Source organism: Myodes glareolus, chromosome 1, assembly GCF_982192425.1.
Source record: "Myodes glareolus chromosome 1, mMyoGla1.1, whole genome shotgun sequence".
Lineage (NCBI taxonomy): Eukaryota > Metazoa > Chordata > Mammalia > Rodentia > Cricetidae > Myodes > Myodes glareolus.
The window spans coordinates 76,276,016-76,289,668 of record NC_142026.1 but is presented as its reverse complement, the minus strand read 5'-3'; the positions used below and the strand labels follow the sequence as shown (position 1 = coordinate 76,289,668).

The window sequence follows — 13,653 nt, the reverse complement described above, 5'->3', positions numbered from 1 at the left end:
TTGAAGCTTACAGGCTCTGATGCCTGGGACGGGGGAGTTGGAGCAGCCTACCTGAAGAAAGCTTGCCTAGGGACTGGCTATTGTATCTGAGGCAAGTGGGGGAGGGACCATGGTTTTTCTCTGATAGGGAGGACATAAAGAGTGGGGTACATTGTTGAGTGGGTGATCACTTACCTCTTGGTCTTCTCTGTATAGTTGTAGCCTGTGTTTCAGATTTATTTTGAGGTTGTTGGGGATAGGAAGGGTTTGGGGCAAGGAGAGTTCAGGCACCCTCTCCACTATTGTTTAGTGTTTTAACTAGGGTCATCCTGGAATTTCTCTAGTGCTAGATTTCTTGCTAGCTCCCTAATGACTCCCTCAATCATGATAACTCTTTCCTTATTTTCCTTCTCTGTCCTTTCCTGATCACTACTATCTCTTTTCCTTTAGTTCTCCTCACCCCTCCCCCTTTTCCTTTCTCCTCCTCTTATGCCTTTCCTTCTCCCAGTCCCCCACAATGCTACATTTTTCTCAGGAGATCTTGTCTATTTTCTCTTCCTCAGGGTATCTATGTGTTTCTCTTTGGCTTCTCCTTATTACTTAGTTTTTCTGGGGTCATGGAGTATAGGCTTTTTATCCTTTGCTTTACAGCTAGCGTTCACCTACAAGTGGGTACATACCATGCTTATCTTTCTGGGTTTGACTTATACCACTCAGGATGGATTTTTCTAGTTTCTTCCATTTCAAGATGTCATTGTTTTTTATCACTGATTAGTACTCCATTGCGTAAGTGTACCACATTTTCTTTACCCATTCTTCAATTGAAGGGCTTCTAGGTTGATTCCAGGTTCTAGCTATTATGAATAATGCTGCTATGAACATTGTTCAACAGATGTTCTAGTAGTATTGTTGAGCATCATTTGGGTATATGATCAAGAGTGGTATTGCTGGATCTTTTGGTAAGTTGATTCCCAGTTTTCTGAGAAGCAGCCATACTGATTTCCAGGCTAGCAGATTAGAGATCAGACAGCTGGACATCCTACTCCCTGGACCCTATGTACAGGGGCAATATTCTGGGCTCCTTCCCAATCTGTCTCAGCTTCACTAGCCAGTCAGTAGGAAAACTTCCTGCAGATAGGTTGCTCCAACACCCCGCCCCCGTCTATTGGATCCTGTAAGCTACAAGGCCCACTCTGCCACAAACCCACCCATCTCATGTGATCTCAGACAAACTCTGAACCAAAGACCAAATTTACACATAGCTGGCCCGGACAGGAGTTACTAGAAAGCCAATTGGGCACCTCATTCAGAATAGAGGTTCATGGTACGGGGCGGGGGGATAACCCCAGACCGCTCTACCTGCCTCAAATTTACTAGTCAGCCAGCAGGCAAGCACAGACTGCAATTTCACAGAGCAAACCCAGATAGCAGACCAAGAGGGACCTCAGTGACTTCAGGAGGCATAGACAATGAGTGTACAGAGTAGACAAAGAGCAGTTCCCTAAAACATAGACAGCAACTGTAAGGATTGGACAAAGAGACAAAGAAATGTTTTTGGCACCAAGTGGAGGAACAGATGGGTAGATGCCAATGAAAAAATTCATTCAACAACCTAAAAAGTAACAGAGTAATACCAGAATCCAGTGGACATACAGCAGGAAGACTTGATCATCCTATACCAGAAGAAGCAGAAGAAAATCATCTTTAATATAACTTTATGAAGATAATAGAGAACCTTAAAGAGGATTTGAAAATTTCTCTTAAAGAAATTGAGGAAAAGACAAACAAAAAATTGGAAGAATCTTTAATCAATCTCTTAAAGAAACCAAGATAAAACCAAGAAAATAACCAAGATAACTAAGAAAAAACAAGTGAACTGGTGAAGGAAACAGTGCCATACTTGAAAACTAAAGCAGAGGTAACAACAACAAAGCAACAAAAAGCACAAACCAAGGGAATACTGCAACTGGAAAATTGAGATATATGAATAGGAACTACTATGTTTGCAAATATGCAAACATAACCAACAGAATGCAATATATGGAAGAAAGAATGGCAAATGTTGGAAATAGTGTAGCAGAAATAGATTCATTGGTCAAAGAAAATATTAAATCCAAGAAACCCTTAATACAAAATTCTTAAATAATATGACAGCAGGACAATTCTATGGAGATATGGCTTTAGTTAAGGCTCTTTTTATCTTTTAAATATACTTTGTGTCAAGTTTAAAGTTGCCATCCTGGGTAGTCTTGGTTCAGTATTAATCATTAAGTGATGAAGTGAAAATAACACACTCACCAATCCAGAATGAAGTGGCTCAGATGCCTCTTTGTCTACCAGGGAATATGGGGAAAATTCTAGACCAAGTCATCAAACTGTGGTGTAAGGAACTTTTTCATGTTCAAGACAAAGAGTGTGTAGCTCTCTTCCCTGGCTTCTTAATAGTCATGTATAGAAAGAGAAAACCATGCACATTGGGCCCGTTCACTCTATTCCATTGGTCATTAGGCTGAATGATCAAATTCTTACAACATTTATCCTTTTTTGTATAATTAAGATTTGAATCCTAATAGAAAACGATATACAATAAAAGCAATTATTAAGCATTGTTCAGAAGAAAAGGCAATAATATAAACAAAAAAGGAACTGCTACCAAGAACACCTTTAAGCAAAAAACACATTCTTGATGTCCAAGCCATAGTTAATTGGCAAATTGCAGAGGTTACTCCAATAGTTGTCCTTTTCTGAAAAGTGCAAGTCTCGTACCTAATATACCCTTATTCAAGATTTGAGAGGATGGTAACTGTAACTATCTTGTATTCAGCCCTATCAAAGACCTGAGCAGGGAAGTAATATTATCTGAGTAAGCAGAAAGTGCAAGCAAGATACTTCAAAAAAAAAAGTATGAAGTGACAGAAACAACTGGTTTGCCTGTCAGTCACCCAAAGATTCTCTGCAATGTTGGAGCATCCAACAATGTGTATAGGATTATTGTATCTGACAGACCATTTTCAGAAGCAGAAAAATTTAAAGTCTGTCCTTGTCTATCTCAGAATGGTTCAACAGTTACTTTTCCTGGAATTCTGCTTGACAGATTGGAGAGCATGCTTGCTGTGAACACATGATGCATGAGGAGCTTTTTGTCCAATAGGACAGTTTTGCGAAAAAGAAAAGACACTTCATGTGTACTGCCTGCAGTGCCTGTCTTTCTCGCTGGAGTAGATCAGTGTCACACATCAACAAATTTTCAAGTTAGTAAAATATTTAAAATGCCATTAAAATGTCTTTTCAGTGTTTGAAGACTATCTATCGTTGTGGAATATATCTCTGCAGGCAGTGTTGCAAACTTGTGAGCCATCTCTTCAGATCACTATTTTCTATGTCTTTTATAAATGATTAATACCTATCTTTTATACTTAGTATTGATTTTTTGAGACAGGGTTTTCCTGTAGTTTTAGAGCCTTTCCTGGAACTAGCTCTTATAGATGTAATTTTGACATAAATAATGGCTCCTTGGTAAGGCACATTGCTCTGTGGAAGGTCCAAGCCTCTCCCTATTATACCTAGGCTGAGCTGAGGATTAGATGGGGATGGGGTTGGAGGTTGTGTGGAGGGAATGGGAATGGGAACTTGGACTGGTATTTTTTTTTTTAAAAAAAATCTAATAAATTAAAAAAAAATAAATGGTTCCTTGTATAGTAATCAATAATGAAGGTGATGGAGAAGCAAAACTCACCTAAATACAAAGTTATATGTATATAAAAGTGTTATAATAAATTCATTATGTTGTATACTAGTGAAGAAAGATGTAATAATTGGCAAAAGGACAATATTAATACCGTGTTCCATGTACAAACTAGAATATTGGAAATTTTGAATGCAATGTTTAAAGATAAATTTTCCCCATTAAAGGTTCCAGCTGCCATATACCTATTTATGTGTGTCTGTGTTTGATCTACCAGGACAGTTTATCACAGAATATTACATGTTAATGTTTAGGTGTTCAACAAGATCCAGAGAAGAGAACCAAAATAATATACTAACGAACATCTATTACTCCCACTATGCACACACATGAAAGAACTGTATTTTTTATAATTTGTGAAGGGTGATGAAGATGTCTCTATCTGTATTTGTCTTCATACAAACATTCAGTTCAATCACCCTATTTGTTGAAGCTGCTGTGTTTATTCTAGGGTCTATTTCTAAATTCTTATTAACAATCAGGTGTCCACAGGTGTCTGGACTTAAAAGTATCTTCAATTTGATTTATTTCACCAACTTCTCTGCTTATATACCAGACCATGAGCTTTCTTCTTCTATGTCATCTGTATATGCCTTAAAATTGTGAATGGTGAGAACTGCTCCTCTGTTTTTAATTTTGTATTATTTTTAGCTATCCCAGGTTTGCTGTGTTTACATTATAATTAAAAAATTTTCTTCATAGATCTGGAAATGATTGTGTAGGACAAAGATTTAAATGAATATATTGTTTTTTTTGTCAATCATAGAGATCCGTAAGCATAGAGTACCTTTTCATCCTTTGATATCTTTTTCATTTTTTTTTATTTTAAAGCCATAGATATTTTTTATCACACAAGTATTTCACTTGCTTGGTTAGAATTAGCCTAAGATACTTTATCTATCTATCTATCTATCTATCTATCTATCTATCTATCTATCTATCTGTCTGTCTATTTATCTATTTATTTATATTGGCTGCTGTAAATGTTGTTTCCCTGATTTATTTCTTGGACCATATGTTAACTGAATATAGGGCAACTATCAGTTTGTATGAGTTAATTGTGTGCCCTGCTAGCTTTTTGAAAATGTTTATCAGATCTAGGAGTTTATGAGAGAAATTTTTTGAGTCACTCATATAGAGCTTCTTATCATCTACAAGTCAATTTGTATTCCTTTCAAATTTGCTTCCCCTGTTCTCATTCAGGCAGATATAGGTAATAATTCAAGTACTATATTAAATAATCATGCAGAGAGTGGACAACCTTGACTGGTTCCTGAATTTGGTGGAATTCCTTTGTGTTTCTCTTCATTTAACTTGATTTTAACTATAGACTTGCTATACACTGCCATTATTATGTTGAGGTATGCGCATTATTTTCCTAATTTCTCCTGTAGTTTTATCATGAAGAGGTGTTGGATTGGGTCAGAGACCTTTTCTCCATCTGATGGCATGAAGATTTTTTTTTTTAGTTTTATGAAATACATTTATTGAATTTCTTACATTAAAACATTCTGGCATGCCTGGGATAAATTATACTTATTAATAAGAGTATTTGGCATATGCTTTTGGATTTCAATTGTAAATAATTTACTGAGTATTTTTTGTGCCAATGTCCATAAGACAAATTAGTCTATAATTAACTTATATTGTTTTGATGCAATTTTGTTTGAGAATCGGTATGACTAGTGCCTCAAAATATAAATTGATCAACATTCTTTCCGCTTTACCCTTTTAGAACAATTTAGGATCATTGGTATTAAATTTCTTTTAACATCTAGAAGAATTCTTTGCTAAATTTATTTTGTTCTGGTATTCTTGCTTAGGAGAATTTTAATAACTAAACCTATTTTATTTACAGAGTACTGTATAAATTGCTTATCTGACTTTGATTTAAGTCTGATAATTGGAATACATTGAGGAAATATGCATATGATTGTTCTTTCAAATGTTTTATCCATAAAAATGGAAAGCTGCTGTTAAGATGAGAGTATGCATTACAGTGAGATTGAATAGCTAATAAATTACAAAATAAATTAATGAGCATGTCAGTACCTTGAGAATTCACATGACTGTTTATATTTATAATGTGAGTAGAAATTGTGGGCACCATTGTGGTAAGCATATACAGCTAATACTGTCAGTAAATAGAGGAGTACCTTATGATCAAAGCATGCCTTTCATGGAATTTTCTGGAAACCGAAAGTCAGCATAGCAAATAGACACTTGTCCATCCCTCTTTATTTCAGTATTATTCAGAAGATACAAGATATGGAATGAACATCTCAACACATGAGTAAATAAAGATATCATCTAAAATTGAGTGATTTTACTTTCAAATATACAAATATTCATTATTGTTATTTACGATGAATTCTTAGAATTAGAAAGATTCACTCAACAAATTACCACAGTTGAATATACACCCAGTGATTTTTAACTTGAACACATACATTGATTTTATTGAAGCTTAAATTAATAGCTACCATGTAATTTATAAATTTATGAAACCAATGATGAAATTAAATGAATAAGTTTACTAGGTACAGATGTTGCTTTGACATGTTGGAATTAAGATAAATGACTCACAGAACTTATATGCACGTAGTGAAGTTGTCTTCAACCTGGAAGAGTTAAATGATGTCATTACCAGGAACTGGAGAGGGAATATTAGGTCATCATGTTAACTGAACAGAAAGACTTCAGAAATTAGGTTTTTCACCAATGCTGAAATTAATTCTATGTGTATATCTGAATGTGTGTGCATGGATGTGTGTGCATGTGTGTGTCTGTGTACATATATACATGCATTTTAACACAAAGAAAGTGGGAGCGATATTATTTGAGATTTGATTGCCTAATAGAATGGAGTGCCATGTGAAGTCAGTATGAAGAAAATATCACAATTGTCTCATAAATTGAACAAGCCCCCACACATCATCAAGTGGGCAGAAAGCTCTTTGAATTGAGAAATAGAATTTGTAGAAAGATTTGCAGTAGATGTGGTTAACAGTGGGTAAAATATCAACAAAAGACATGTTACACATTTATGAATGTGACAAAACAAAAGCCTTTATGTTATGTATTAAATAAAATAATTATTACACAGAATACAAAACTGGAAAGCATAGCAAAACTGGAATGAAGGAGGTTTCATTTGCACTCTTGAAACATGATTTCTCTGGGTCTTGAGATAGATCAATTCTCAATTTTCTGAAAAAGGGACTGTCTCTAACACCTTTGCAGGCTTTAATGACCCTACTTTTCAAATTGAACCACCTTGACCACACTTAATACAAAGTGAGGTGCTTAGTCTTATTACAACTTGATATGTCATGTCATGTTGATATTTACAGGAGGGCTGATATTTTTTAAATAGAAACCGAAGAGAAGTAGGCTGGAGTAGAGGCAGATAGGAAGTGAGTGGAATGACTGCGAAAAGAGGAAGAAGGAGAAACTGCAGTTAGGATGTAAAATAAATAAGTACATAAATAAAATTTTGAATTTATTTTCTGTTCCTGTAAATGACTCCTCTTGTTACATTACTTTCTATCCACATCTTTGCCCACCATGACACCTCATTAAAGAATCAGAGGACATGAACTTTTTAAATGTTAATCTTTAAATGTGAAGTAAATGCCGTATGAGAACACTAGTCCTGTTTGCCTCATCTTAAATAATAAGTAAGTAACAACAGAAAGACTTGCCCTGCTTTTTTCCTGCTTTCTTTGCAGACCATATTTATGTGTCTTCTCCCACTCAACAAATGGTTCTCACACTGGCATTGTAGGATCAAGAATGCAAGCAAAACTAGAGGAAAAAGAAAATGGTATTAGAGGAATATATACATTGAACCCAGAGTCACTGTACAGTTTCCATTTGCATTGTAGATACTCAGCAAGATTTCTTTGCAGCCACAACTGGAATCTAAAATGAGAAAAACCCTGTAGGAAATCATATGAAGCAGAACATAATGGTCAAAACAAGGAATTCATCTATGAGAACTGAAGATTTTGTAGGGATTTTGTATTTCAGTAATCATATATTCACCTTTTCTTTTCTTTACTAATGATTGGTTGGTACAAGGAGTGAGCAATCTCATTTAGTATTTGAAATGTAGGACACAAAATATCTACGGAACATGTTGAATATTCAAAAAACATTTTTATATGATGATGAAAGTGTAACATTGGTTCTGTGATGAACTGGATAGTTTAGAACAACAGGATTCTGTTAAATTTGGAATTTGGCTGGATTATTGCTTCTCAAGACAATGGAAGCACAGGATTTGTTTTTAATATTCTATAACTGTCACTGTTTCAATATAGGCCCACTGTACATCTTGTGTAAAACTCAATTTCTCTCAATAAAGAGCTGTTTTTCAAGGATAGGGACTTTGTGAAAGAATCCCAACTGTGTAACCAGAAATTCTTACTTGTGAGTCCTTATGGACTCAATAGTGCATGTCTCAATGTGAATCATCTAACAAAATCTACTGACATCATTTCTAAAGGCATTGGCGCAAATAGAATGCTCGAGGTAGTCTTGGGACCAAATATTCTCAAAATGGCATCCTCTAAGGAGCCTTAATTTCAGCAAATATGAATGTTGTCAAGAAACTACATTAACTGTCCTCATATGTAGTTATTACCCAAATTTAAACACAGAGACAACAGGTGCAGAGCTCCAGGGAAGAGGCTGTCCAAAATTCCTCCAGAGGTGAAAAACCACTTTGAAAAAAGGAAAAAAGGCTCTTCTTTGGTTACAGAAATAAAAGCAGGGAGGAAAAATATATGGGTGCCAATGTAATGTATTGATTTGAATAGTACTTCACAACACACACTGCCCAGGCTTCAAGTAGGACAAAGATGTTCACTTTGATTTTCCTCTTCTTTCCACTTCTTTTGCCCAGGTTCATTCATCCCAGGTGCTTTTGGAGAATGAAGCAGAATAAAGACAAGGATGGAGACTTGGTGAAAGATTGTGCCTTCTTCCTTGCAAGTGTGCAGCAGCCTGTGGAGATAGATTATTTCAAGCACATTCTGAATAAGCAGTAAGTTCCTTTGTATTTTCTATGTTAATGTCATCATGAATATATACTTTGGGAGCAGAAGATGAGAATCAGAGCAATACTTTGAGTAATTTGTTCTGTTATTCCAATCTGCACACCAAGAAAAAAACCCAATTTCTTTTAGAGACCCAATGATATTTTACTTTTTATTAGTCCAGGTAGTGTTCTGATATTCTACCAGTCACCCTCCTGCTTATAAGGCAGGAAACTAAGTGAAAGGGTACTTTATAACTTTCCATGAAACATAGCCTTCCTTTGGAAGTTTCCACAGCAGAATAGCCAGTGATGTCTTACCCAAACATCTTAACCCATGATATTCAATAAGTATTATCCTAAATGTGAGCAACTAAATTGCTGCCAAGTAGAGTCTGTGATGACCCTTTGATCACCATGAAGTTTCAAATGCATGTGCCAGAACAACTAATATTCATGGCACCCCTAGCTCCAGAGTGTTTCTAAATAGATATTCAGTTACTCTCTCATATGGCCTGCATGTGGTTACACTGTGTCTTCTAAAGTTGCATAAAGAATCAAAGTAGGAGACCTGTCCACTGTGAACTTCTTTTGTGTTCCTATTTCCCCATACTTCACTTATATACATGTATGACCACTGGTTTTTAGTTTCAAAGTATGTTTCTTCATTCTTTCTTTAGAATATAGGAGTAATACATGGAGTATAAATGATATGTTTGCATTCTGTGAAATATGAGACTGCCTCTAATAGTGGTGACTGCTTACTTTCCTTGCCACTTGCTTGAATGAAAGCTGTGGTGTGTGATACTTGGCAACACTTGAAAATAATTACCTATTAGCTCACCATTGTCTTTGTTTAAGAAGTATATATCTCTTATGTTTATGTCTAAACAGTTTGTTCTCTGACACTAATAATGCTCTTATGTCTCTCAAAAATTTTACTGATCCTAGCTATATATTTTACAAATTTGGGCACTGTAAAAACTTTTATTTTGTATGTTACTAATAGTTATTTTTAAATAGCACTTTAGACCTCTAGACCACTCTAACAGGTCAAGCTATTGATGTTTCTTAAGGTTTAATGTACAGAAGTTTGTGTTTGGTTTTCATAAGTTTTAATTTCAATTTCCAGTTGAGTGTTACAGAAAACTTCAATGACATTCTCTATATGGTAATAAAAGATTTTAAGATTGTTTTTTATTTTAAAAATGCACAGATAAATATCTATATTTATACATAAAGATACTAGAGTAGTAAAATTTCTAAATGGGAATGAGATTGTCTTTAACCCTTAACGAAGCATTCAAAATGAAAGAATATGTTTGAGTTTAATGTTTATTGGTCAGATAATATGTAATTTTAAGAAGACATAGAAGTTATTATCCATTCCTTAAACATAAACACAAGATGGTATTGTTCTGTACATATAACTTGTTGACTATTTTTATTGCTGAAATTCCTGAATATATTCCATATGTTTGTACACTTTATTTTCTTCTATTTTTCAAACATGTAATACTTACACAAAAAAATCTCACTGTAATTTCCAGACCTAGTTCTCCATTGCATTTTTTGTGTATTTTTAACTGGAAATATGCTGTAAGAAGTATAGCTTTTATTAGCCCGCCTACTGGGGCGTGGCCTCACTCACTATTTACAGGGAATCGGAACGCGTGTGCGGCCCTTTGTTCTCTTGTTTCCCTTGCTCCGTACCCAGTTGCTCCTTTGGGTCGTGTGATGAAACTGGTCATGCAGAGAATTCAGATTTGTGAGTTCAAACTTTAAAAAATGCCTTATTTCTTAAAACAAACAAAAAAGAAACATAACAAAACCCCAAAACAAGAACAACAACAACAACAAAAACAAGGTGTACTCTACAAGAAAATTTTTGTTGGTCAGATATATCAAATATGATTGCACTGAACATACCTGTGTAAGCATAAAAGAGGTGAATAATACTGGGATACATGCCCTTAATCTTCGCATTTGTGAAATGGAGCAGGTGTTTCTCTGTGTATTTGTGGCCAGTCCCATCTAAAGTCAAGTGTTATTCAAAACCATGGAATCCATTGTCCTTTTATGGTCTAAATGAGTAGTTTTCAAATCTATACACACAGATGAATACATTTACAAATGTACTCTGGTATTTGAATTTATTTAAAAATAAATCTTTTAAGGAAAACTTTTTGGCTTGCAATACATAAGCCAGAGAGAAAAAAGAACAAGATTAGATTGGACATAAGGGACTATTCTAACTATATTGCCCACCAAACATATTGAATTATGAGTTCAGGAGCCAAATTTGGCCCCAGAAATATTCCTTTGTACTCACCAGTCATTCTTTGAAAGCCTTATTAAATTCAATTTGCTCCATAAAAGTTACCAGAATCTTGGCTAATGCATCACATGTATTATTTATGTTGTTCAATAAGGCAAAAATGAAAAGATGATCCAATTTACTCCTTGGTCAAAGTCTCTGCCTTTGTATTTATTTACCTTCTGAGAAAGCACTAAAAGACCAGAGATAGACAGTACTCTCTGTGAAAGAAGCAAATGGTTCATTGGCTTGATGGAAAATGCACTCTCATGAACTTTTAAGGCTTTTTGCAAGCTTCCAGAAATTTCCATCATCCCAACATCACAACACAGGACATTTATTTCAATCACTGAGGGAAGTTGAAAATAGTGTCCAGTATAGGATAATACTTTGCTCTGACTTCATCTGTACACATCTGTTTATTATAAATACTGTTTCCGTATTTTACAGAACACTGACTACAAACTACCAAATTGCTCTGGCCTTGGCTTTTTGCTTTGATGATGTCAGCAGTAACCATGATATTCTTACCAAATATATTTCTATTATTTAAATCATCAGCAGGGACAGTGTAATACTGTGCCAGAATAAAACAAACTCATTTATTTTTTCTTAACAAAATTACTAAACTTCCCCTCATTTTCTGCAACAATGAGATCATGTGTACTGTGTTGCATGTAGGACCTTACTGGGCAACATCTGTCATAACTTGGTTAGTCATGGCACTCTACATATCTCAGCAAGTGAATAATTTTTGGGTGTTTTCAAGAAATTCTGCCATATGTACCATTCCCAGATGCTAAAAAGAGTGTGAGGAGGAGAATTTTCTCACACTTATGTCAAATTGTGTAGTTCAAGGGTACTATTCAGAGACTTGATGTGACTTCTGCATTTACTTGTGTGAAACAGAGGAGATGAAAGAAGTAACAAGTAAGGAGATTTTCTAGAACACTTTGCAGAACAGTGTTTATATGTTTTTAGGAATTCATGCTACCACATGACCTCTGTGTCCTAGGTCATTGAACTTACATTTCATCCTATCATGAGTGATCATGGTCAATATCCCTATCTATTTCAGATGACCCAAAAGAAACATCTCAAGCTCTGTTAATGATATTTCTGATGATTCACTTAAACTGAAACTGATATTGGGCTGGTCAATATCAGAAAATGATGAGGGTACTCAATTTCTGTCACAATTGAGAACATAGATGGCAAATTTGTAGTCTGTGTTGACATTGTGACTATGATCCCAAGCCAGCATGTATTTAATTAACTAATTAATTAATTAACACATGTTAAGAATTGTTCATTTCCCAGCTGCCCAGACTCCTAAAATAATCACACAGAAACTATATTAATTAAATCACTGCTTGGCTTATTAGCTCTACCTTCTTATTGGCTAGCTCTTATGTATTAATTTAATCCATTACTATTAATCTGTGTATCACCATGTGGCAGTGGCTTACCAGCAATGTTTTGTCATATCTGTCTCTGTCAGCAGCTGCATGACTTCTCTCTGTCCCTGCCTTTCTCCTACCAGTGTTCAGCTTAGTTTTCACTGCCTAGCTAAGTTCTGCCCTGCTATAGGGCCAAAACAGTTTCTTTATTCATCTTTGGTAATCACAGCATACAGAGGGGAATCCTTTGATACACATCAAAGAATGAGGTGTATTATACCCAAATCGTGACATCATGCACAAAACATTATTATGTGGTGAAAGAGAGTACTCTAGCTGGGTGCTTTAGAATGAAGGAAGCACTAGGTATACAGAGAAATATGAGTCACAGACTCACAATTGGATGTCACTACCAGAGAGATTTCACACTTAATTCATCCTTTGGGACTCTAGATTTTTCATACCTTTAAAATGCTGATATTTCAGGCTTTAAAATTTTTGCCCATACATTGACCTATCTCAAATGCTAGGTAGATGAAATTTTACTCAGAACTTTTGGCTTCTATTTGTATGGCACTGAAGAATTGCTCATTCAATATCTTGTTGGAATGGCTAATGGTACAAACTTTCTACGTGGCCATTTCTGAGGAGAGTTATGTTGTATACAATGGTGTGGCCCACACTGTACTTGAGATTCTTATTCAGCATAAAGACATTCAGAAAATAAGCAATAGGAAAATGCCTGGTGTTAAGTGCTTGAAAGTAGTGTTTCAACTATTGGATGATATTTGGTGTCATCCATGTAAGTGCTAAAGATTCTCTCAGATGCACAAATCTAATATTTTAAGAATATTCATCGAATAGAAAAATTTCAGAACATTTTTTTTTCTGCTGAGAAAGTAAATCTCAAGGTTGCTATAAATCTCTAATGCAAAGGCAAATGAATGTAAGAAAAAATTTATCAATGAAAATCAGGGATTATGTTACAAAGCACATGAATATTATCATCCCATTCTGTACCAAAAGCATGAATGATAATATCATTAATGTTCTCCATGTTGAGAAGATAAGGCCTCATTTGTTAACTGTCACATATGTGGTAAACAAATGTATGGACCTCACTCACAACTCTGGTAGTAATTACAGAAGAAATTGTGTTGTGATTCAGTTC

At 35.0% G+C, this 13,653-nt stretch overlaps 1 pseudogene; it reads left to right on the top strand.

Moving 5' to 3' along the window:
• The first annotated feature begins 8,589 nt into the window (after nt 1-8,589).
• The window catches only part of LOC125411771 (vomeronasal type-2 receptor 116-like), a 52,455-nt pseudogene continuing 47,391 nt past the window's right edge, over nt 8,590-13,653 (top strand).